This window comes from Eucyclogobius newberryi, unplaced genomic scaffold, assembly GCF_026437365.1.
Source record: "Eucyclogobius newberryi isolate DKJ021-1_F unplaced genomic scaffold, fEucNew1.0.hap1 SCAF_10, whole genome shotgun sequence".
Lineage (NCBI taxonomy): Eukaryota > Metazoa > Chordata > Actinopteri > Gobiiformes > Gobiidae > Eucyclogobius > Eucyclogobius newberryi.
In genome coordinates, this window is record NW_027315724.1 from 6,924,706 (window position 1) to 6,947,842 (window position 23,137).

Below are 23,137 nucleotides of genomic sequence, written 5' to 3' on the forward strand. Positions count from 1 at the left end.
AAACTGGTCTTTGTCCACTGATTAAATGTCAGTGCCCTACGAAAAAGCAGCTGTGATCGTATAGTGGTAAGTATTCTGCGTTGTGGTCGCAGTAACCCCGGTTCGAATCCGGGTCACGGCATACCTAGCAAGATTTCTTTCCATTTTTCTCAATCAGTTTCATACATAAGAATATTACAGTAAATAGATAGCTTGACAGCATTCATAAATGTCCAATAATACAATATTCTCACTATGATAGAAATATGCCAGGCATTGCAGCGCTCTGTTTGAGTGTTTCTACTGATATTCATCAGTTTGTCCTTAAACTCTGGACAACTGAGCCACAAAGCTGGAGTTTTAGGGGCTAGTGGCGCAATGGATAACTACGGATCAGAAGATTCTAGTTTCGACTCCTGGCTAGCTCGCATCAAATTTTAACTTGAAAACGGTCAGTTGATCAGTGTGAAATAAATAAGTGGTAAATCCTTTAATGTTAAACCAAGGGTTCATTTGGAAGATCAAACCAGATTCTGTCTTCTATCTTCTCAATTTTTAGGCAAGTAACACTACTGTGTATCGTTTTTGTTTTTTGGTGATAGATTGGTCTTTGTATACTGATTTGATGTCAGACCCCAGTATCAAAAAGTAGATGTGGTAGTATAGCCTATGTACACTGCATTTTGTATGCAGCAGTCCATCAGACCCTCCAGTTGATATACTCCAGTCCACAACCCATCTTTGAAATCAATTTAAAAAAAAGAATCATCTTGTTTACGGGTTTAATTCTGTGTTAGCACTAGGTTAGACCTGGTTTGGTCTTGGTTAAGGCCTTGCTGAATTTTGCTTTCCACCTGCTTTGATTCAGGGTTAGTTCTGGTTCAGACCTGGTTGGTATTCGTCTAGTCCTAGTTTTAATTCAGGTTCGGTACTGGATGGGTAATTTTGCAAAGGAATGTTGCTAAAGCATTTGGTATGTTATTTCACACAATATTTGACAACATTTTGATACAGTAGTGTCGTGTTGTGCACCTCTGGTCCTCCGAAAAATCTGGCCCCAGGGGAAATTAAGTTGAATAGCCCTGGTATAGGGGCTAAGGGCACAATGGATAACGCATGTGACTATGGATCAGAGGATTCTAGGCTCAGTGTGTAAAATAACTGGTAAGTACTAGAATGTTAGACAAGAGCTAATTTGGAGGCCCAAACAAAAACCTGGTCTTTGTCCACTGATTAAATGTCAGTGCCCTACGAAAAAGCAGCCGTGATCGTATAGTGGTAAGTACTCTGCGTTGTGGTCGCAGCAACCCCGGTTCGAATCCGGGTCACGGCATACCTACCAAGATTTCTTTGCATTTTTCTCAATCAGTTTCATACATAAGAATATTACAGTAAATTGATAGCTTGACAGCATTCATAAATGTCCAATAGTACAATATTCTCACTATAATAGAAATATGCCAGGCATTGCAGTGCTCAGTTTGAGTGTTTCTACTGATATTCATCAGTTTGTCCTTAAACTCTGGACAGCTGAGCCACAAAGCTGGAGATTTAGGGGCTAGTGGCGCAATGGATAACGCGTCTGACTACGAATTAGAAGATTCTGGGTTTGACTCCTGGCTAGCTCTCATCAAATCTTAACTTGAAAACGGTCAGTTGATCAGTGTGAAATAAATAAGTGGTAAATCCTTTAATGTTGAACTATGGGTTCATTTGGAAGATCAAACCAGATTCTGTCTTCTATCTTCTCAATTTTTAAGCAAGTAAAACTACTGTGTATCGTTTTTGTTTTTTGTTGATAGATTGGTCTGTGTACACTGATTTGATGTCAGACCCCAGTATCAAAAAGTAGATGTGGTAGTATAGCCTATGTACACTGCATTTTGTATGCAGCAGTCCATCAGACCCTCCAGTTGATATACTCCAGTCCACAACCCATCTTTGAAATCAATTTAAAAAAAAGAATCATCTTGTTTACGGGTTTAATTCTGTGTTAGCACTAGGTTAGATCTGGTTTGGTCTTGGTTAAGGCCTTGCTGAATTTTGCTTTCCACCTGCTTTGATTCAGGGTTAGTTCTGGTTCAGACCTGGTTGGTATTCGTCTAGTCCTAGTTTTAATTCAGGTTCGGTACTGGATGGGTAATTTTGCAAAGGAATGTTGCTAAAGCATTTGGTATGTTATTTCACACAACATTTGACAACATTTTGATACAGTAGTGTCGTGTTGTGCACCTCTGGTCCTCCGAAAAATCTGGCCCCAGGGGAAATTAAGTTGAATAGCCCTGGTATAGGGGCTAAGGGCACAATGGATAACGCATGTGACTATGGATCAGAGGATTCTAGGCTCAGTGTGTAAAATAACTGGTAAGTACTAGAATGTTAGACAAGAGCTAATTTGGAGGCCCAAACAAAAACCTGGTCTTTGTCCACTGATTAAATGTCAGTGCTCTACAAAAAAGCAGCCGTGATCGTATAGTGGTAAGTACTCTGCGTTGTGGTCGCAGCAACCCCGGTTCGAATCCGGGTCACGGCATACCTAGCAAGATTTCTTTGCATTTTTCTCAATCAGTTTCATACATAAGAATATTACAGTAAATAGATAGCTTGACAGCATTCATAAATGTCCAATAATACAATATTCTCACTATGATAGAAATATGCCAGGCATTGCAGTGCTCAGTTTGAGTGTTTCTACTGATATTCATCAGTTTGTCCTTAAACTCTGGACAACTGAGCCACAAAGCTGGAGTTTTAGGGGCTAGTGGCGCAATGGATAACTACGGATCAGAAGATTCTAGTTTCGACTCCTGGCTAGCTCGCATCAAATTTTAACTTGAAAACGGTCAGTTGATCAGTGTGAAATAAATAAGTGGTAAATCCTTTAATGTTAAACCAAGGGTTCATTTGGAAGATCAAACCAGATTCTGTCTTCTATCTTCTCAATTTTTAGGCAAGTAACACTACTGTGTATCGTTTTTGTTTTTTGGTGATAGATTGGTCTTTGTACACTGATTTGATGTCAGACCCCAGTATCAAAAAGTAGATGTGGTAGTATAGCCTATGTACACTGCATTTTGTATGCAGCAGTCCATCAGACCCTCCAGTTGATATACTCCAGTCCACAACCCATCTTTGAAATCAATTTAAAAAAAAGAATCATCTTGTTTACGGGTTTAATTCTGTGTTAGCACTAGGTTAGACCTGGTTTGGTCTTGGTTAAGGCCTTGCTGAATTTTGCTTTCCACCTGCTTTGATTCAGGGTTAGTTCTGGTTCAGACCTGGTTGGTATTCGTCTAGTCCTAGTTTTAATTCAGGTTCGGTACTGGATGGGTAATTTTGCAAAGGAATGTTGCTAAAGCATTTGGTATGTTATTTCACACAACATTTGACAACATTTTGATACAGTAGTGTCGAGTTGTGCACCTCTGGTCCTCCGAAAAATCCGGCCCCAGGGGAAATTAATTGAATAGCCCTGGTATAGGGGCTAAGGGCACAATGGATAACGCATGTGACTATGGATCAGAGGATTCTAGGCTCAGTGTGTAAAATAACTGGTAAGTACTAGAATGTTAGACAAGAGCTAATTTGGAGGCCCAAACAAAAACCTGGTCTTTGTCCACTGATTAAATGTCAGTGCCCTACGAAAAAGCAGCCGTGATCGTATAGTGGTAAGTACTCTGCGTTGTGGTCGCAGCAACCCCGGTTCGAATCCGGGTCACGGCATACCTAGCAAGATTTCTTTGCATTTTTCTCAATCAGTTTCATACATAAGAATATTACAGTAAATAGATAGCTTGACAGCATTCATAAATGTCCAATAATACAATATTCTCACTATGATAGAAATATGCCAGGCATTGCAGTGCTCAGTTTGAGTGTTTCTACTGATATTCATCAGTTTGTCCTTAAACTCTGGACAACTGAGCCACAAAGCTGGAGTTTTAGGGGCTAGTGGCGCAATGGATAACGCGTCTGTCTACGGATCAGAAGATTCTAGTTTCGACTCCTGGCTAGCTCGCATCAAATTTTAACTTGAAAACGGTCAGTTGATCAGTGTGAAATGAATAAGTGGTAAATCCTTTAATGTTAAACCAAGGGTTCATTTGGAAGATCAAACCAGATTCTGTCTTCTATCTTCTCAATTTTTAGGCAAGTAACACTACTGTGTATCGTTTTTGTTTTTTGGTGATAGATTGGTCTTTGTACACTGATTTGATGTCAGACCCCAGTATCAAAAAGTAGATGTGGTAGTATAGCCTATGTACACTGCATTTTGTATGCAGCAGTCCATCAGACCCTCCAGTTGATGTACTCCAGTCCACAACCCATCTTTGAAATCAATTTAAAAAAAAGAATAATCTTGTTTACGGGTTTAATTCTGTGTTAGCACTAGGTTAGACCTGGTTTGGTCTTGGTTAAGGCCTTGCTGAATTTTGCTTTCCACCTGCTTTGATTCAGGGTTAGTTCTGGTTCAGACCTGGTTGGTATTCGTCTAGTCCTAGTTTTAATTCAGGTTCGGTACTGGATGGGTAATTTTGCAAAGGAATGTTGCTAAAGCATTTGGTATGTTATTTCACACAACATTTGACAACATTTTGATACAGTAGTGTCGTGTTGTGCACCTCTGGTCCTCCGAAAAATCCGGCCCCAGGGGAAATTAATTGAATAGCCCTGGTATAGGGGCTAAGGGCACAATGGATAACGCATGTGACTATGGATCAGAGGATTCTAGGCTCAGTGTGTAAAATAACTGGTAAGTACTAGAATATTAGACAAGAGCTAATTTGGAGGCCCAAACAAAAACCTGGTCTTTGTCCACTGATTAAATGTCAGTGCCCTACGAAAAAGCAGCCGTGATCGTATAGTGGTAAGTACTCTGCGTTGTGGTCGCAGCAACCACGGTTCGAATCCGGGTCACGGCATACCTAGCAAGATTTCTTTGCATTTTTCTCAATCAGTTTCATACATAAGAATATTACAGTAAATAGATAGCTTGACAGCATTCATAAATGTCCAATAATACAATATTCTCACTATGATAGAAATATGCCAGGCATTGCAGTGCTCAGTTTGAGTGTTTCTACTGATATTCATCAGTTTGTCCTTAAACTCTGGACAACTGAGCCACAAAGCTGGAGTTTTAGGGGCTAGTGGCGCAATGGATAACTACGGATCAGAAGATTCTAGTTTCGACTCCTGGCTAGCTCGCATCAAATTTTAACTTGAAAACGGTCAGTTGATCAGTGTGAAATAAATAAGTGGTAAATCCTTTAATGTTAAACCAAGGGTTCATTTGGAAGATCAAACCAGATTCTGTCTTCTATCTTCTCAATTTTTAGGCAAGTAACACTACTGTGTATCGTTTTTGTTTTTTGGTGATAGATTGGTCTTTGTATACTGATTTGATGTCAGACCCCAGTATCAAAAAGTAGATGTGGTAGTATAGCCTATGTACACTGCATTTTGTATGCAGCAGTCCATCAGACCCTCCAGTTGATATACTCCAGTCCACAACCCATCTTTGAAATCAATTTAAAAAAAAGAATCATCTTGTTTACGGGTTTAATTCTGTGTTAGCACTAGGTTAGACCTGGTTTGGTCTTGGTTAAGGCCTTGCTGAATTTTGCTTTCCACCTGCTTTGATTCAGGGTTAGTTCTGGTTCAGACCTGGTTGGTATTCGTCTAGTCCTAGTTTTAATTCAGGTTCGGTACTGGATGGGTAATTTTGCAAAGGAATGTTGCTAAAGCATTTGGTATGTTATTTCACACAATATTTGACAACATTTTGATACAGTAGTGTCGTGTTGTGCACCTCTGGTCCTCCGAAAAATCTGGCCCCAGGGGAAATTAAGTTGAATAGCCCTGGTATAGGGGCTAAGGGCACAATGGATAACGCATGTGACTATGGATCAGAGGATTCTAGGCTCAGTGTGTAAAATAACTGGTAAGTACTAGAATGTTAGACAAGAGCTAATTTGGAGGCCCAAACAAAAACCTGGTCTTTGTCCACTGATTAAATGTCAGTGCCCTACGAAAAAGCAGCCGTGATCGTATAGTGGTAAGTACTCTGCGTTGTGGTCGCAGCAACCCCGGTTCGAATCCGGGTCACGGCATACCTACCAAGATTTCTTTGCATTTTTCTCAATCAGTTTCATACATAAGAATATTACAGTAAATTGATAGCTTGACAGCATTCATAAATGTCCAATAGTACAATATTCTCACTATAATAGAAATATGCCAGGCATTGCAGTGCTCAGTTTGAGTGTTTCTACTGATATTCATCAGTTTGTCCTTAAACTCTGGACAGCTGAGCCACAAAGCTGGAGATTTAGGGGCTAGTGGCGCAATGGATAACGCGTCTGACTACGAATTAGAAGATTCTGGGTTCGACTCCTGGCTAGCTCGCATCAAATCTTAACTTGAAAACGGTCAGTTGATCAGTGTGAAATAAATAAGTGGTAAATCCTTTAATGTTGAACTATGGGTTCATTTGGAAGATCAAACCAGATTCTGTCTTCTATCTTCTCAATTTTTAAGCAAGTAAAACTACTGTGTATCGTTTTTGTTTTTTGTTGATAGATTGGTCTGTGTACACTGATTTGATGTCAGACCCCAGTATCAAAAAGTAGATGTGGTAGTATAGCCTATGTACACTGCATTTTGTATGCAGCAGTCCATCAGACCCTCCAGTTGATATACTCCAGTCCACAACCCATCTTTGAAATCAATTTAAAAAAAAGAACCATCTTGTTTACGGGTTTAATTCTGTGTTAGCACTAGGTTAGATCTGGTTTGGTCTTGGTTAAGGCCTTGCTGAATTTTGCTTTCCACCTGCTTTGATTCAGGGTTAGTTCTGGTTCAGACCTGGTTGGTATTCGTCTAGTCCTAGTTTTAATTCAGGTTCGGTACTGGATGGGTAATTTTGCAAAGGAATGTTGCTAAAGCATTTGGTATGTTATTTCACACAACATTTGACAACATTTTGATACAGTAGTGTCGTGTTGTGCACCTCTGGTCCTCCGAAAAATCTGGCCCCAGGGGAAATTAAGTTGAATAGCCCTGGTATAGGGGCTAAGGGTACAATGGATAACGCATGTGACTATGGATCAGAGGATTCTAGGCTCAGTGTGTAAAATAACTGGTAAGTACTAGAATGTTAGACAAGAGCTAATTTGGAGGCCCAAACAAAAACCTGGTCTTTGTCCACTGATTAAATGTCAGTGCTCTACAAAAAAGCAGCCGTGATCGTATAGTGGTAAGTACTCTGCGTTGTGGTCGCAGCAACCCCGGTTCGAATCCGGGTCACGGCATACCTAGCAAGATTTCTTTGCATTTTTCTCAATCAGTTTCATACATAAGAATATTACAGTAAATAGATAGCTTGACAGCATTCATAAATGTCCAATAATACAATATTCTCACTATGATAGAAATATGCCAGGCATTGCAGTGCTCAGTTTGAGTGTTTCTACTGATATTCATCAGTTTGTCCTTAAACTCTGGACAACTGAGCCACAAAGCTGGAGTTTTAGGGGCTAGTGGCGCAATGGATAACTACGGATCAGAAGATTCTAGTTTCGACTCCTGGCTAGCTCGCATCAAATTTTAACTTGAAAACGGTCAGTTGATCAGTGTGAAATAAATAAGTGGTAAATCCTTTAATGTTAAACCAAGGGTTCATTTGGAAGATCAAACCAGATTCTGTCTTCTATCTTCTCAATTTTTAGGCAAGTAACACTACTGTGTATCGTTTTTGTTTTTTGGTGATAGATTGGTCTTTGTACACTGATTTGATGTCAGACCCCAGTATCAAAAAGTAGATGTGGTAGTATAGCCTATGTACACTGCATTTTGTATGCAGCAGTCCATCAGACCCTCCAGTTGATATACTCCAGTCCACAACCCATCTTTGAAATCAATTTAAAAAAAAGAATCATCTTGTTTACGGGTTTAATTCTGTGTTAGCACTAGGTTAGACCTGGTTTGGTCTTGGTTAAGGCCTTGCTGAATTTTGCTTTCCACCTGCTTTGATTCAGGGTTAGTTCTGGTTCAGACCTGGTTGGTATTCGTCTAGTCCTAGTTTTAATTCAGGTTCGGTACTGGATGGGTAATTTTGCAAAGGAATGTTGCTAAAGCATTTGGTATGTTATTTCACACAACATTTGACAACATTTTGATACAGTAGTGTCGTGTTGTGCACCTCTGGTCCTCCGAAAAATCTGGCCCCAGGGGAAATTAAGTTGAATAGCCCTGGTATAGGGGCTAAGGGCACAATGGATAACGCATGTGACTATGGATCAGAGGATTCTAGGCTCAGTGTGTAAAATAACTGGTAAGTACTAGAATGTTAGACAAGAGCTAATTTGGAGGCCCAAACAAAAACCTGGTCTTTGTCCACTGATTAAATGTCAGTGCCCTATGAAAAAGCAGCCGTGATCGTATAGTGGTAAGTACTCTGCGTTGTGGTTGCAGCAACCCCGGTTCGAATCCGGGTCACGGCATACCCAGCAAGATTTCTTTGCATTTTTCTCAATCAGTTTCATACATAAGAATATTACAGTAAATTGATAGCTTGACAGCATTCATAAATGTCCAATAATACAATATTCTCACTATGATAGAAATATGCCAGGCATTGCAGTGCTCAGTTTGAGTGTTTCTACTGATATTCATCAGTTTGTCCTTAAACTCTGGACAACTGAGCCACAAAGCTGGAGTTTTAGGGGCTAGTGGCGCAATGGATAACGCGTCTGACTACGGATCAGAAGATTCTAGTTTCGACTCCTGGCTAGCTCGCATCAAATTTTAACTTGAAAACGGTCAGTTGATCAGTGTGAAATGAATAAGTGGTAAATCCTTTAATGTTAAACCAAGGGTTCATTTGGAAGATCAAACCAGATTCTGTCTTCTATCTTCTCAATTTTTAGGCAAGTAACACTACTGTGTATCGTTTTTGTTTTTTGGTGATAGATTGGTCTTTGTACACTGATTTGATGTCAGACCCCAGTATCAAAAAGTAGATGTGGTAGTATAGCCTATGTACACTGCATTTTGTATGCAGCAGTCCATCAGACCCTCCAGTTGATATACTCCAGTCCACAACCCATCTTTGAAATCAATTTAAAAAAAAGAATCATCTTGTTTACGGGTTTAATTCTGTGTTAGCACTAGGTTAGACCTGGTTTGGTCTTGGTTAAGGCCTTGCTGAATTTTGCTTTCCACCTGCTTTGATTCAGGGTTAGTTCTGGTTCAGACCTGGTTGGTATTCGTCTAGTCCTAGTTTTAATTCAGGTTCGGTACTGGATGGGTAATTTTGCAAAGGAATGTTGCTAAAGCATTTGGTATGTTATTTCACACAACATTTGACAACATTTTGATACAGTAGTGTCGTGTTGTGCACCTCTGGTCCTCCGAAAAATCTGGCCCTAGGGGAAATTAAGTTGAATAGCCCTGGTATAGGGGCTAAGGGCACAATGGATAACGCATGTGACTATGGATCAGAGGATTCTAGGCTCAGTGTGTAAAATAACTGGTAAGTACTAGAATGTTAGACAAGAGCTAATTTGGAGGCCCAAACAAAAACCTGGTCTTTGTCCACTGATTAAATGTCAGTGCCCTATGAAAAAGCAGCCGTGATCGTATAGTGGTAAGTACTCTGCGTTGTGGTCGCAGTAACCCCGTTTCGAATCCGGGTCACGGCATACCCAGCCAGATTTCTTTGCATTTTTCTCAATCAGTTTCATACATAAGAATATTACAGTAAATAGATAGCTTGACAGCATTCATACATGTCCAATAATACAATATTCTCACTATGATAGAAATATGCCAGGCATTGCAGTGCTCAGTTTGAGTGTTTCTACTGATATTCATCAGTTTGTCCTTAAACTCTGGACAACTGAGCCACAAAGCTGTAGTTTTAGGGGCTAGTGGGGCAATGGATAACGCGTCTGACTACAGATAAGAAGATTCTAAGTTCGACTCCTGGCAAGCTCGCATCAAATTTTAACTTGAAAACGGTCAGTTGATCAGTGTGAAATAAATAAGTGGTAAATCCTTTAATGTTGAACCAAGGGTTCATTTGGAAGATCAAACCAGATTCTGTCTTCTATCTTCTCAATTTTTAAGCAAGTAAAACTACTGTGTATCGTTTTTGTTTTTTGTTGATAGATTGGTCTTTGTACACTGATTTGATGTCAGACCCCAGTATCAAAAAGTAGATGTGGTAGTATAGCCTATGTACACTGCATTTTGTATGCAGCAGTCCATCAGACCCTCCAGTTGATATACTCCAGTCCACAACCCATCTTTGAAATCAATTAAAAAAAAGAATCATCTTGTTTACGGGTTTAATTCTGTGTTAGCACTAGGTTAGACCTGGTTTGGTCTTGGTTAAGGCCTTGCTGAATTTTGCTTTCCACCTGCTTTGATTCAGGGTTAGTTCTGGTTCAGACCTGGTTGGTATTCGTCTAGTCCTAGTTTTAATTCAGGTTCGGTACTGGATGGGTAATTTTGCAAAGGAATGTTGCTAAAGCATTTGGTATGTTATTTCACACAACATTTGACAACATTTTGATACAGTAGTGTCGTGTTGTGCACCTCTGGTCCTCCGAAAAATCTGGCCCTAGGGGAAATTAAGTTGAATAGCCCTGGTATAGGGGCTAAGGGCACAATGGATAACGCATGTGACTATGGATCAGAGGATTCTAGGCTCAGTGTGTAAAATAACTGGTAAGTACTAGAATGTTAGACAAGAGCTAATTTGGAGGCCCAAACAAAAACCTGGTCTTTGTCCACTGATTAAATGTCAGTGCCCTATGAAAAAGCAGCCGTGATCGTATAGTGGTAAGTACTCTGCGTTGTGGTCGCAGTAACCCCGGTTCGAATCCGGGTCACGGCATACCCAGCCAGATTTCTTTGCATTTTTCTCAATCAGTTTCATACATAAGAATATTACAGTAAATAGATAGCTTGACAGCATTCATACATGTCCAATAATACAATATTCTCACTATGATAGAAATATGCCAGGCATTGCAGTGCTCAGTTTGAGTGTTTCTACTGATATTCATCAGTTTGTCCTTAAACTCTGGACAACTGAGCCACAAAACTGGAGTTTTAGGGGCTAGTGGTGCAATGGATAACGCGTCTGACTACAGGTAAGAAGATTCTAAGTTCGACTCCTGGCAAGCTCGCATCAAATTTTAACTTGAAAACGGTCAGTTGATCAGTGTGAAATAAATAAGTGGTAAATCCTTTAATGTTGAACCAAGGGTTCATTTGGAAGATCAAACCAGATTCTGTCTTCTATCTTCTCAATTTTTAAGCAAGTAAAACTACTGTGTATCGTTTTTGTTTTTTGTTGATAGATTGGTCTTTGTACACTGATTTGATGTCAGACCCCAGTATCAAAAAGTAGATGTGGTAGTATAGCCTATGTACACTGCATTTTGTATGCAGCAGTCCATCAGACCCTCCAGTTGATATACTCCAGTCCACAACCCATCTTTGAAATCAATTAAAAAAAAATAATCATCTTGTTTACGGGTTTAATTCTGTGTTAGCACTAGGTTAGACCTGGTTTGGTCTTGGTTAAGGCCTTGCTGAATTTTGCTTTCCACCTGCTTTGATTCAGGGTTAGTTCTGGTTCAGACCTGGTTGGTATTCGTCTAGTCCTAGTTTTAATTCAGGTTCGGTACTGGATGGGTAATTTTGCAAAGGAATGTTGCTAAAGCATTTGGTATGTTATTTCACACAACATTTGACAACATTTTGATACAGTAGTGTCGTGTTGTGCACCTCTGGTCCTCCGAAAAATCTGGCCCTAGGGGAAATTAAGTTGAATAGCCCTGGTATAGGGGCTAAGGGCACAATGGATAACGCATGTGACTATGGATCAGAGGATTCTAGGCTCAGTGTGTAAAATAACTGGTAAGTACTAGAATGTTAGACAAGAGCTAATTTGGAGGCCCAAACAAAAACCTGGTCTTTGTCCACTGATTAAATGTCAGTGCCCTATGAAAAAGCAGCCGTGATCGTATAGTGGTAAGTACTCTGCGTTGTGGTCGCAGTAACCCCGGTTCGAATCCGGGTCACGGCATACCCAGCAAGATTTCTTTGCATTTTTCTCAATCAGTTTCATACATAAGAATATTACAGTAAATAGATAGCTTGACAGCATTCATACATGTCCAATAATACAATATTCTCACTATGATAGAAATATGCCAGGCATTGCAGTGCTCAGTTTGAGTGTTTCTACTGATATTCATCAGTTTGTCCTTAAACTCTGGACAACTGAGCCACAAAGCTGGAGTTTTAGGGGCTAGTGGCGCAATGGATAACGCGTCTGACTACAGGTAAGAAGATTCTAGGTTCGACTCCTGGCAAGCTTGATCAAATTTTAACTTGAAAACGGTCAGTTGATCAGTGTGAAATAAATAAGTGGTAAATCCTTTAATGTTGAACCAAGGGTTCATTTGGAAGATCAAACCAGATTCTGTCTTCTATCTTCTCAATTTTTAAGCAAGTAAAACTACTGTGTATCGTTTTTGTTTTTTGTTGATAGATTGGTCTTTGTACACTGATTTGATGTCAGACCCCAGTAACAAAAAGTAGATGTGGTAGTATAGCCTATGTACACTGCATTTTGTATGCAGCAGTCCATCAGACCCTCCAGTTGATATACTCCAGTCCACAACCCATCTTTGAAATCAATTTAAAAAAAATAATCATCTTGTTTACGGGTTTAATTCTGTGTTAGCACTAGGTTAGACCTGGTTTGGTCTTGGTTAAGGCCTTGCTGAATTTTGCTTTCCACCTGCTTTGATTCAGGGTTAGTTCTGGTTCAGACCTGGTTGGTATTCGTCTAGTCCTAGTTTTAATTCAGGTTCGGTACTGGATGGGTAATTTTGCAAAGGAATGTTGCTAAAGCATTTGGTATGTTATTTCACACAACATTTGACAACATTTTGATACAGTAGTGTCGTGTTGTGCACCTCTGGTCCTCCGAAAAATCTGGCCCCAGGGGAAATTAAGTTGAATAGCCCTGGTGTAGGGGCTAAGGGCACAATGGATAACGCATGTGACTATGGATCAGAGGATTCTAGGCTCAGTGTGTAAAATAACTGGTAAGTACTAGAATGTTAGACAAGAGCTAATTTGGAGGCCCAAACAAAAACCTGGTCTTTGTCCACTGATTAAATGTCAGTGCCCTACGAAAAAGCAGCCGTGATCGTATAGTGGTAAGTACTCTGCGTTGTGGTCGCAGCAACCCCGGTTCGAATCCAGGTCACGGCATACCTAGCAAGATTTCTTTGCATTTTTCTCAATCAGTTTCATACATAAGAATATTACAGTAAATAGATAGCTTGACAGCATTCATAAATGTCCAATAATACAATATTCTCACTATGATAGAAATATGCCAGGCATTGCAGTGCTCAGTTTGAGTGTTTCTACTGATATTCATCAGTTTGTCCTTAAACTCTGGACAACTGAGCCACAAAGCTGGAGTTTTAGGGGCTAGTGGTGCAATGGATAACGCGTCTGACTACGGATCAGAAGATTCTAGGTTCGACTTCTGGCTACCTCGCATCAAATTTTAACTTGAAAACGGTCAGTTGATCAGTGTGAAATAAATAAGTGGTAAATCCTTTAATGTTGAACCAAGGGTTCATTTGGAAGATCAAACCAGATTCTGTCTTCTATCTTCTCAATTTTTAAGCAAGTAAAACTACTGTGTATCGTTTTTGTTTTTTGTTGATAGATTGGTCTTTGTACACTGATTTGATGTCAGACCCCAGTATCAAAAAGTAGATGTGGTAGTATAGCCTATGTACACTGCATTTTGTATGCAGCAGTCCATCAGACCCTCCAGTTGATATACTCCAGTCCACAACCCATCTTTGAAATCAATTTTAAAAAAATAATCATCTTGTTTACGGGTTTAATTCTGTGTTAGCACTAGGTTAGACCTGGTTTGGTCTTGGTTAAGGCCTTGCTGAATTTTGCTTTCCACCTGCTTTGATTCAGGGTTAGTTCTGGTTCAGACCTGGTTGGTATTCGTCTAGTCCTAGTTTTAATTCAGGTTCGGTACTGGATGGGTAATTTTGCAAAGGAATGTTGCTAAAGCATTTGGTATGTTATTTCACACAACATTTGACAACATTTTGATACAGTAGTGTCGTGTTGTGCACCTCTGGTCCTCCGAAAAATCTGGCCCCAGGGGAAATTAAGTTGAATAGCCCTGGTATAGGGGCTAAGGGCACAATGGATAACGCATGTGACTATGGATCAGAGGATTCTAGGCTCAGTGTGTAAAATAACTGGTAAGTACTAGAATGTTAGACAAGAGCTAATTTGGAGGCCCAAACAAAAACCTGGTCTTTGTCCACTGATTAAATGTCAGTGCCCTACGAAAAAGCAGCCGTGATCGTATAGTGGTAAGTACTCTGCGTTGTGGTCGCAGCAACCCCGGTTCGAATCCGGGTCACGGCATACCTAGCAAGATTTCTTTGCATTTTTCTCAATCAGTTTCATACATAAGAATATTACAGTAAATAGACAGCTTGACAGCATTCATAAATGTCCAATAATACAATATTCTCACTATGATAGAAATATGCCAGGCATTGCAGTGCTCAGTTTGAGTGTTTCTACTGATATTCATCAGTTTGTCCTTAAACTCTGGACAACTGAGCCACAAAGCTGGAGTTTTAGGGGCTAGTGGCGCAATGGATAACGCGTCTGACTACGGATCAGAAGATTCTAGGTTCAACTCCTGGCTAGCTAGCATCAAATTTTAACTTTAAAACGGTCAGTTGATCAGTGTGAAATAAATAAGTGGTAAATCCTTTAATGTTGAACCAAGGGTTCATTTGGAAGATCAAACCAGATTCTGTCTTCTATCTTCTCAATTTTTAAGCAAGTAACACTACTGTGTATCGTTTTTGTTTTTTGTTGATAGATTGGTCTTTGTACACTGATTTGATGTCAGACCCCAGTATCAAAAAGTAGATGTGGTAGTATAGCCTATGTACACTGCATTTTGTATGCAGCAGTCCATCAGACCCTCCAGTTGATATACTCCAGTCCACAACCCATCTTTGAAATCAATTTAAAAAAAATAATCATCTTGTTTACGGGTTTAATTCTGTGTTAGCACTAGGTTAGACCTGGTTTGGTCTTGGTTAAGGCCTTGCTGAATTTTGCTTTCCACCTGCTTTGATTCAGGGTTAGTTCTGGTTCAGACCTGGTTGGTATTCGTCTAGTCCTAGTTTTAATTCAGGTTCGGTACTGGATGGGTAATTTTGCAAAGGAATGTTGCTAAAGCATTTGGTATGTTATTTCACACAACATTTGACAACATTTTGATACAGTAGTGTCGTGTTGTGCACCTCTGGTCCTCCGAAAAATCTGGCCCCAGGGGAAATTAAGTTGAATAGCCCTGGTATAGGGGCTAAGGGCACAATGGATAACGCATGTGACTATGGATCAGAGGATTCTAGGCTCAGTGTGTAAAATAACTGGTAAGTACTAGAATGTTAGACAAGAGCTAATTTGGAGGCCCAAACAAAAACCTGGTCTTTGTCCACTGATTAAATGTAAGTGCCCTACGAAAATGCAGCCGTGATCGTATAGTGGTAAGTTCTCTGCGTTGTGGTCGCAGCAACCCCGGTTCGAATCCGGGTCACGGCATACCTAGCAAGATTTCTTTGCATTTTTCTCAATCAGTTTCATACATAAGAATATTACAGTAAATAGATAGCTTGACAGCATTCATAAATGTCCAATAATACAATATTCTCACTATGATAGAAATATGCCAGGCATTGCAGTGCTCAGTTTGAGTGTTTCTACTGATATTCATCAGTTTGTCCTTAAACTCTGGACAACTGAGCCACAAAGCTGAAGTTTTAGGGGCTAGTGGTGCAATGGATAACGAGTCTGACTACGGATCAGAAGATTCTAGGTTCGACTCCTGGCTAGCTCGCATCAAATTTTAACTTGAAAACGGTCAGTTGATCAGTGTGAAATAAATAAGTGGTAAATCCTTTAATGTTGAACCAAGGGTTCATTTGGAAGATCAAACCAGATTCTGTCTTCTATCTTCTCAATTTTTAAGCAAGTAAAACTACTGTGTATCGTTTTTGTTTTTTGTTGATAGATTGGTCTTTGTACACTGATTTGATGTCAGACCCCAGTATCAAAAAGTAGATGTGGTAGTATAGCCTATGTACACTGCATTTTGTATGCAGCAGTCCATCAGACCCTCCAGTTGATATACTCCAGTCCACAACCCATCTTTGAAATCAATTAAAAAAAAATAATCATCTTGTTTACGGGTTTAATTCTGTGTTAGCACTAGGTTAGACCTGGTTTGGTCTTGGTTAAGGCCTTGCTGAATTTTGCTTTCCACCTGCTTTGATTCAGGGTTAGTTCTGGTTCAGACCTGGTTGGTATTCGTCTAGTCCTAGTTTTAATTCAGGTTCGGTACTGGATGGGTAATTTTGCAAAGGAATGTTGCTAAAGCATTTGGTATGTTATTTCACACAACATTTGACAACATTTTGATACAGTAGTGTCGTGTTGTGCACCTCTGGTCCTCCGAAAAATCTGGCCCCAGGGGAAATTAAGTTGAATAGCCCTGGTATAGGGGCTAAGGGCACAATGGATAACGCATGTGACTATGGATCAGAGGATTCTAGGCTCAGTGTGTAAAATAACTGGTAAGTACTAGAATGTTAGACAAGAGCTAATTTGGAGGCCCAAACAAAAACCTGGTCTTTGTCCACTGATTAAATGTCAGTGCCCTACGAAAAAGCAGCCGTGATCGTATAGTGGTAAGTACTCTGCGTTGTGGTCGCAGCAACCCCGGTTCGAATCCGGGTCACGGCATACCTAGCAAGATTTCTTTGCATTTTTCTCAATCAGTTTCATACATAAGAATATTACAGTAAATAGACAGCTTGACAGCATTCATAAATGTCCAATAATACAATATTCTCACTATGATAGAAATATGCCAGGCATTGCAGTGCTCAGTTTGAGTGTTTCTACTGATATTCATCAGTTTGTCCTTAAACTCTGGACAACTGAGCCACAAAGCTGGAGTTTTAGGGGCTAGTGGCGCAATGGATAACGCGTCTGACTACGGATCAGAAGATTCTAGGTTCAACTCCTGGCTAGCTAGCATCAAATTTTAACTTTAAAACGGTCAGTTGATCAGTGTGAAATAAATAAGTGGTAAATCCTTTAATGTTGAACCAAGGGTTCATTTGGAAGATCAAACCAGATTCTGTCTTCTATCTTCTCAATTTTTAAGCAAGTAACACTACTGTGTATCGTTTTTGTTTTTTGTTGATAGATTGGTCTTTGTACACTGATTTGATGTCAGACCCCAGTATCAAAAAGTAGATGTGGTAGTATAGCCTATGTACACTGCATTTTGTATGCAGCAGTCCATCAGACCCTCCAGTTGATATACTCCAGTCCACAACCCATCTTTGAAATCAATTTAAAAAAAATAATCATCTTGTTTACGGGTTTAATTCTGTGTTAGCACTAGGTTAGACCTGGTTTGGTCTTGGTTAAGGCCTTGCTGAATTTTGCTTTCCACCTGCTTTGATTCAGGGTTAGTTCTGGTTCAGACCTGGTTGGTATTCGTCTAGTCCTAGTTTTAATTCAGGTTCGGTACTGGATGGGTAATTTTGCAAAGGAATGTTGCTAAAGCATTTGGTATGTTATTTCACACAACATTTGACAACATTTTGATACAGTAGTGTCGTGTTGTGCACCTCTGGTCCTCCGAAAAATCTGGCCCCAGGGGAAATTAAGTTGAATAGCCCTGGTATAGGGGCTAAGGGCACAATGGATAACGCATGTGACTATGGATCAGAGGATTCTAGGCTCAGTGTGTAAAATAACTGGTAAGTACTAGAATGTTAGACAAGAGCTAATTTGGAGGCCCAAACAAAAACCTGGTCTTTGTCCACTGATTAAATGTAAGTGCCCTACGAAAATGCAGCCGTGATCGTATAGTGGTAAGTTCTCTGCGTTGTGGTCGCAGCAACCCCGGTTCGAATCCGGGTCACGGCATACCTAGCAAGATTTCTTTGCATTTTTCTCAATCAGTTTCATACATAAGAATATTACAGTAAATAGATAGCTTGACAGCATTCATAAATGTCCAATAATACAATATTCTCACTATGATAGAAATATGCCAGGCATTGCAGTGCTCAGTTTGAGTGTTTCTACTGATATTCATCAGTTTGTCCTTAAACTCTGGACAACTGAGCCACAAAGCTGAAGTTTTAGGGGCTAGTGGTGCAATGGATAACGAGTCTGACTACGGATCAGAAGATTCTAGGTTCGACTCCTGGCTAGCTCGCATCAAATTTTAACTTGAAAACGGTCAGTTGATCAGTGTGAAATAAATAAGTGGTAAATCCTTTAATGTTGAACCAAGGGTTCATTTGGAAGATCAAACCAGATTCTGTCTTCTATCTTCTCAATTTTTAAGCAAGTAAAACTACTGTGTATCGTTTTTGTTTTTTGTTGATAGATTGGTCTTTGTACACTGATTTGATGTCAGACCCCAGTATCAAAAAGTAGATGTGGTAGTATAGCCTATGTACACTGCATTTTGTATGCAGCAGTCCATCAGACCCTCCAGTTGATATACTCCAGTCCACAACCCATCTTTGAAATCAATTAAAAAAAAATAATCATCTTGTTTACGGGTTTAATTCTGTGTTAGCACTAGGTTAGACCTGGTTTGGTCTTGGTTAAGGCCTTGCTGAATTTTGCTTTCCACCTGCTTTGATTCAGGGTTAGTTCTGGTTCAGACCTGGTTGGTATTCGTCTAGTCCTAGTTTTAATTCAGGTTCGGTACTGGATGGGTAATTTTGCAAAGGAATGTTGCTAAAGCATTTGGTATGTTATTTCACACAACATTTGACAACATTTTGATACAGTAGTGTCGTGTTGTGCACCTCTGGTCCTCCGAAAAATCTGGCCCCAGGGGAAATTAAGTTGAATAGCCCTGGTATAGGGGCTAAGGGCACAATGGATAACGCATGTGACTATGGATCAGAGGATTCTAGGCTCAGTGTGTAAAATAACTGGTAAGTACTAGAATGTTAGACAAGAGCTAATTTGGAGGCCCAAACAAAAACCTGGTCTTTGTCCACTGATTAAATGTCAGTGCCCTACGAAAAAGCAGCCGTGATCGTATAGTGGTAAGTACTCTGCGTTGTGGTCGCAGCAACCCCGGTTCGAATCCGGGTCACGGCATACCTAGCAAGATTTCTTTGCATTTTTCTCAATCAGTTTCATACATAAGAATATTACAGTAAATAGATAGCTTGACAGCATTCATAAATGTCCAATAATACAATATTCTCACTATGATAGAAATATGCCAGGCATTGCAGTGCTCAGTTTGAGTGTTTCTACTGATATTCATCAGTTTGTCCTTAAACTCTGGACAACTGAGCCACAGAGCTGGAGTTTTGGGGGCTAGTGGCGCAATGGATAACGCGTCTGACTACGGATCAGAAGATTCTAGGTTCGACTCCTGGCTAGCTCGCTTCAAATTATACCCCTTTAGGCGCCAGAGATTATGGATGAAATAAATGTATAAATAAAAAACTTCCTGAGATACAGAGAACTGAAGCCGGGGCACAGCTCTGGGTCGGCAGTGCCCCTGGAGGCCCGTAGAAGCTCCACACTCCAGTTGATTCTTGGATAAAAGGGCACCCAGCCGGTCTCGAACTCGCGTGAGGCGGAGCAGGGATCATCCACCCCGCACACGGCCAGACTTTGCCCGGCCAGGGAGCACCTTCTGCGGGTCGGAGGCTCCGGGTCGGAGCCCCTGGAGCCTGGAGCCCTCACCGGGCCCCGAACTCGGCTGCCGGAGGCAGTGCAGTGCCTCATGGATAAAAGGGCACCCAGCCGGTCTCGAACTCGCGTGAGGCGGAGCAGGGATCATCCACCCCGCACACGGCCAGACTTTGCCCGGCCAGGGAGCACCTTCTGCGGGTCGGAGGCTCCGGGTCGGAGCCCCTGGAGCCTGGAGCCCTCACCGGGCCCCGAACTCGGCTGCCGGAGGCAGTGCAGTGCCTCATGGATAAAAGGGCACCCAGCCGGTCTCGAACTCGCGTGAGGCGGAGCAGGGATCATCCACCCCGCACACGACCAGACTTTGCCCGGGGAAGGGCCACTCTGGCTGGGCATGGCCCCCACTGAGCACCCCCTGGAACCCCCGGAGCACCTCCAGAGCCACCCCCCACTCCTCCAGACTCACCCCGGGGAAGGGCCACTCTGGCTGGGCATGGCCTCCACTGAGCACCCCCTGGAGCCCCCGGAGCACCTCCAGAGCCACCCCCCACTCTCCCCAGACTCTGCCCGGGGAAGGGCCACTCTGGCTGGGCATGGCCTCCGCCGAGCACCCCCTGGAACCCCCGGAGCACCTCCAGAGCCACCCCCCACTCCTCCAGACTCTGCCCGGGGAAGGGCAACTCTGGCTGGGCATGGCCTCCGCCGAGCACCCCCTGGAACCCCCGGAGCCCCTCCAGGGCCACCCCCCACTCCTCCAGACTCACCCCGGGGAAGGGACACTCTGGCTGGGCATGGCCTCCGCCGAGCACCCCCTGGAGCCCCCGGAGCACCCCCAGAGCCACCCCCCACTCTCCCCAGACTCTGCCCGGGGAAGGGCCACTCTGGCTGGGCATGGCCTCCACCAAGCACCCCCTGGAGCCCCCGGAGCATCTCCAGAGCCACCCCCCACTCCTCCAGACTCACCCCGGGGAAGGGACACTCTGGCTGGGCATGGCCTCCGCCGAGCACCCCCTGGAACCCCTGGAGCCCCTCCAGGGCCACCCCCCACTCCTCCAGACTCACCCCGGGGAAGGTCCACTCTGGCTGGGCATGGCCTCCCCTGACCACCCCCTGGAACCCCTGGAGCCCCCGGAGCAGCTCCAGAGCCACCCCCCACTCTCCCCAGACTCTGCCCGGGGAAGGGCCACTCTGGCCGGGCATGGCCTCCGCTGAGCACCCCCTGGAACCCCTGGAGCCCCCGGAGCACCTCCAGAGCCACCCCCCACTCCTCCAGACACACCCCGGGGAAGGGCCACTCTGGCTGGGCATGGCCTCCACTGAGCACCCCCTGGAGCCCCCGGAGCACCTCCAGAGCCACCCCCCACTCTCCCCAGACTATGCCCGGGGAAGGGCCACTCTGGCTGGGCATGGCCTCCGCCGAGCACCCCCTGGAACCCCTGGAGCCCCTCCAGAGCCACCCCCCACTCCTCCAGACTCACCCCGGGGAAGGGCCACTCTGGCTGGGCATGGCCTCCACTGAGCACCCCCTGGAGCCCCCGGAGCACCTCCAGAGCCACCCCCCACTCTCCCCAGACTATGCCCGGGGAAGGGCCACTCTGGCTGGGCATGGCCTCCGCCGAGCACCCCCTGGAACCCCTGGAGCCCCTCCAGAGCCACCCCCCACTCTCCCCAGACTCACCCCGGGGAAGGGCCACTCTGGCTGGGCATGGTCTCCACCAAGCACCCCCTGGAGCCCCCGGAGCACCCCCAGAGCCACCCCCCACTCTCCCCAGACTCATCCCGGGGAAGGGACACTCTGGCTGGGCATGGCCTCCACTGAGCACCCCCTGGAACCCCTGGAGCCCCGGGAGCACCTCCAGAGCCACCCCCCACTCTCCCCAGACTCTGCCCGGGGAAGGGCCACTCTGGCTGGGCATGGCCTCTGCCGAGCACCCCCTGGAACCCCCGGAGGCCCTCCAGAGCCACCCCCCACTCTCCCCAGACTCACCCCGGGGAAGGGCCACTCTGGCTGGGCATGGTCTCCACCAAGCACCCCCTGGAGCCCCCGGAGCACCTCCAGAGCCACCCCCCACTCCTCCAGACTCAACCCGGGGAAGGGACACTCTGGCTGGGCATGGCCTCCGCCGAGCACCCCCTGGAGCCCCCGGAGCACCCCCAGAGCCACCCCCCACTCTCCCCAGACTCACCCCGGGGAAGGGCAACTCTGGCTCGGCATGGCCCCCACTGAGCACCCCCTGGAACCCCTGGAGCCCCTGGAGCACCTCCAGGGCCACCCCCCCACTCCACCAGACTCAGCCCCGACCCGGGCACACTCTTCCCCGGGTCCTGGGCTCCGGGACTCCGGGGATGACCACCGGGGACCAGGCTCTCCCTCCGAACCCGGGGACCCACCCTTAAGCACCCCCTCGCGGGCTAAACCCCTTAGGGGCAGCCGCCTGGAAGCCCGTGCCCTTGGTACTCTGACATGGAAGCCCGTGCCCTTGGTACTCTTAACCACACTTTGAAATTTTTCGAGTATAGTGTACTATTTCGGTTTTTACTCTAAGTCCCTCAGGGGTATAGTGTACTATACTATGATGGTCAGATCACCTCCAGGCCCCAGGGGAGTGCTTTTCTGGGGTCAAACAGTGCACTGATGATGGGGGATTATTTCATTTTGCTCATTTTGGTGTTTTTTCACATTTTAACCCATTTTCACCCCTTTTGCTCACAACTTCGTACTACGGCCCGGAAAAACGACAGAGTCGATGGGTATAGTGTACTATTGCCGAAAAATGACAGAGTCTTTTCGGGTATAGTGTACTATTTCGGTTTTTACTCTAAGTCCCTCAGGGGCATATGGTGCTATACTCTGATGGTCAGATCACCTCCAGGCCCCAGGGGAGTGCTTTTCTGGGGTCAAACAGTGCACTGATGATGGGGGATTATTTCATTTTGCTCATTTTGGTGTTTTTTCACATTTTAACCCATTTTCACCCATTTTGCTCACCCCGCACTCTGCCGCATATGAGGCCGGGGAAGGGCCACTCTGGCTGGGCATGGCCTCCGCTGAGCACCCCCTGGAGCCCCTGGAGCCCCCGGAGACCCTCCAGAGCCACCCCCCACTCCTCCAGACTCACCCCGGGGAAGGGACACTCTGGCTGGGCATGGCCTCCGCCGAGCAGCCCCTGGAGCCCCCGGAGACCCTCCAGAGCCACCCCCCACTCTCCCCAGACTCTGCCCGGGGAAGGGACACTCTGGCCGGGCATGGCCTCCGCCGAGCACCCCCTGGAACCCCTGGAGCCCCCGGAGCAGCTCCAGAGCCACCCCC

General features: G+C 44.1%; 16 non-coding genes across 16 annotated transcripts; all 16 read left to right on the forward strand.

The window, feature by feature from the left end:
- The first annotated feature begins 49 nt into the window (after window positions 1-49).
- Window positions 50-121, forward strand: trnah-gug (transfer RNA histidin (anticodon GUG)). The gene has a single exon. It is a non-coding gene; the product is annotated as a tRNA-His (tRNA).
- Window positions 122-1,240: 1,119 nt separating this feature from the next.
- Window positions 1,241-1,312, forward strand: trnah-gug (transfer RNA histidin (anticodon GUG)). The gene has a single exon. It is a non-coding gene; the product is annotated as a tRNA-His (tRNA).
- Window positions 1,313-2,440: 1,128 nt separating this feature from the next.
- Window positions 2,441-2,512, forward strand: trnah-gug (transfer RNA histidin (anticodon GUG)). The gene has a single exon. It is a non-coding gene; the product is annotated as a tRNA-His (tRNA).
- A 1,118-nt stretch (window positions 2,513-3,630) lies between these two features.
- Window positions 3,631-3,702, forward strand: trnah-gug (transfer RNA histidin (anticodon GUG)). Its single transcript has one exon. It is a non-coding gene; the product is annotated as a tRNA-His (tRNA).
- A 2,318-nt stretch (window positions 3,703-6,020) lies between these two features.
- Window positions 6,021-6,092, forward strand: trnah-gug (transfer RNA histidin (anticodon GUG)). The gene has a single exon. It is a non-coding gene; the product is annotated as a tRNA-His (tRNA).
- Window positions 6,093-6,314: 222 nt separating this feature from the next.
- On the forward strand, window positions 6,315-6,387 carry trnar-acg (transfer RNA arginine (anticodon ACG)). Its single transcript has one exon. It is a non-coding gene; the product is annotated as a tRNA-Arg (tRNA).
- Window positions 6,388-7,220: 833 nt separating this feature from the next.
- On the forward strand, window positions 7,221-7,292 carry trnah-gug (transfer RNA histidin (anticodon GUG)). The gene has a single exon. It is a non-coding gene; the product is annotated as a tRNA-His (tRNA).
- Window positions 7,293-8,411: 1,119 nt separating this feature from the next.
- Window positions 8,412-8,483, forward strand: trnah-gug (transfer RNA histidin (anticodon GUG)). The gene has a single exon. It is a non-coding gene; the product is annotated as a tRNA-His (tRNA).
- A 2,327-nt stretch (window positions 8,484-10,810) lies between these two features.
- On the forward strand, window positions 10,811-10,882 carry trnah-gug (transfer RNA histidin (anticodon GUG)). The gene has a single exon. It is a non-coding gene; the product is annotated as a tRNA-His (tRNA).
- A 1,128-nt stretch (window positions 10,883-12,010) lies between these two features.
- Window positions 12,011-12,082, forward strand: trnah-gug (transfer RNA histidin (anticodon GUG)). Its single transcript has one exon. It is a non-coding gene; the product is annotated as a tRNA-His (tRNA).
- A 2,327-nt stretch (window positions 12,083-14,409) lies between these two features.
- Window positions 14,410-14,481, forward strand: trnah-gug (transfer RNA histidin (anticodon GUG)). Its single transcript has one exon. It is a non-coding gene; the product is annotated as a tRNA-His (tRNA).
- A 222-nt stretch (window positions 14,482-14,703) lies between these two features.
- trnar-acg (transfer RNA arginine (anticodon ACG)) lies at window positions 14,704-14,778 on the forward strand. Its single transcript has one exon. It is a non-coding gene; the product is annotated as a tRNA-Arg (tRNA).
- A 2,031-nt stretch (window positions 14,779-16,809) lies between these two features.
- On the forward strand, window positions 16,810-16,881 carry trnah-gug (transfer RNA histidin (anticodon GUG)). The gene has a single exon. It is a non-coding gene; the product is annotated as a tRNA-His (tRNA).
- A 222-nt stretch (window positions 16,882-17,103) lies between these two features.
- Window positions 17,104-17,178, forward strand: trnar-acg (transfer RNA arginine (anticodon ACG)). The gene has a single exon. It is a non-coding gene; the product is annotated as a tRNA-Arg (tRNA).
- A 2,031-nt stretch (window positions 17,179-19,209) lies between these two features.
- Window positions 19,210-19,281, forward strand: trnah-gug (transfer RNA histidin (anticodon GUG)). Its single transcript has one exon. It is a non-coding gene; the product is annotated as a tRNA-His (tRNA).
- A 222-nt stretch (window positions 19,282-19,503) lies between these two features.
- On the forward strand, window positions 19,504-19,576 carry trnar-acg (transfer RNA arginine (anticodon ACG)). Its single transcript has one exon. It is a non-coding gene; the product is annotated as a tRNA-Arg (tRNA).
- Window positions 19,577-23,137: the final 3,561 nt, after the last annotated feature.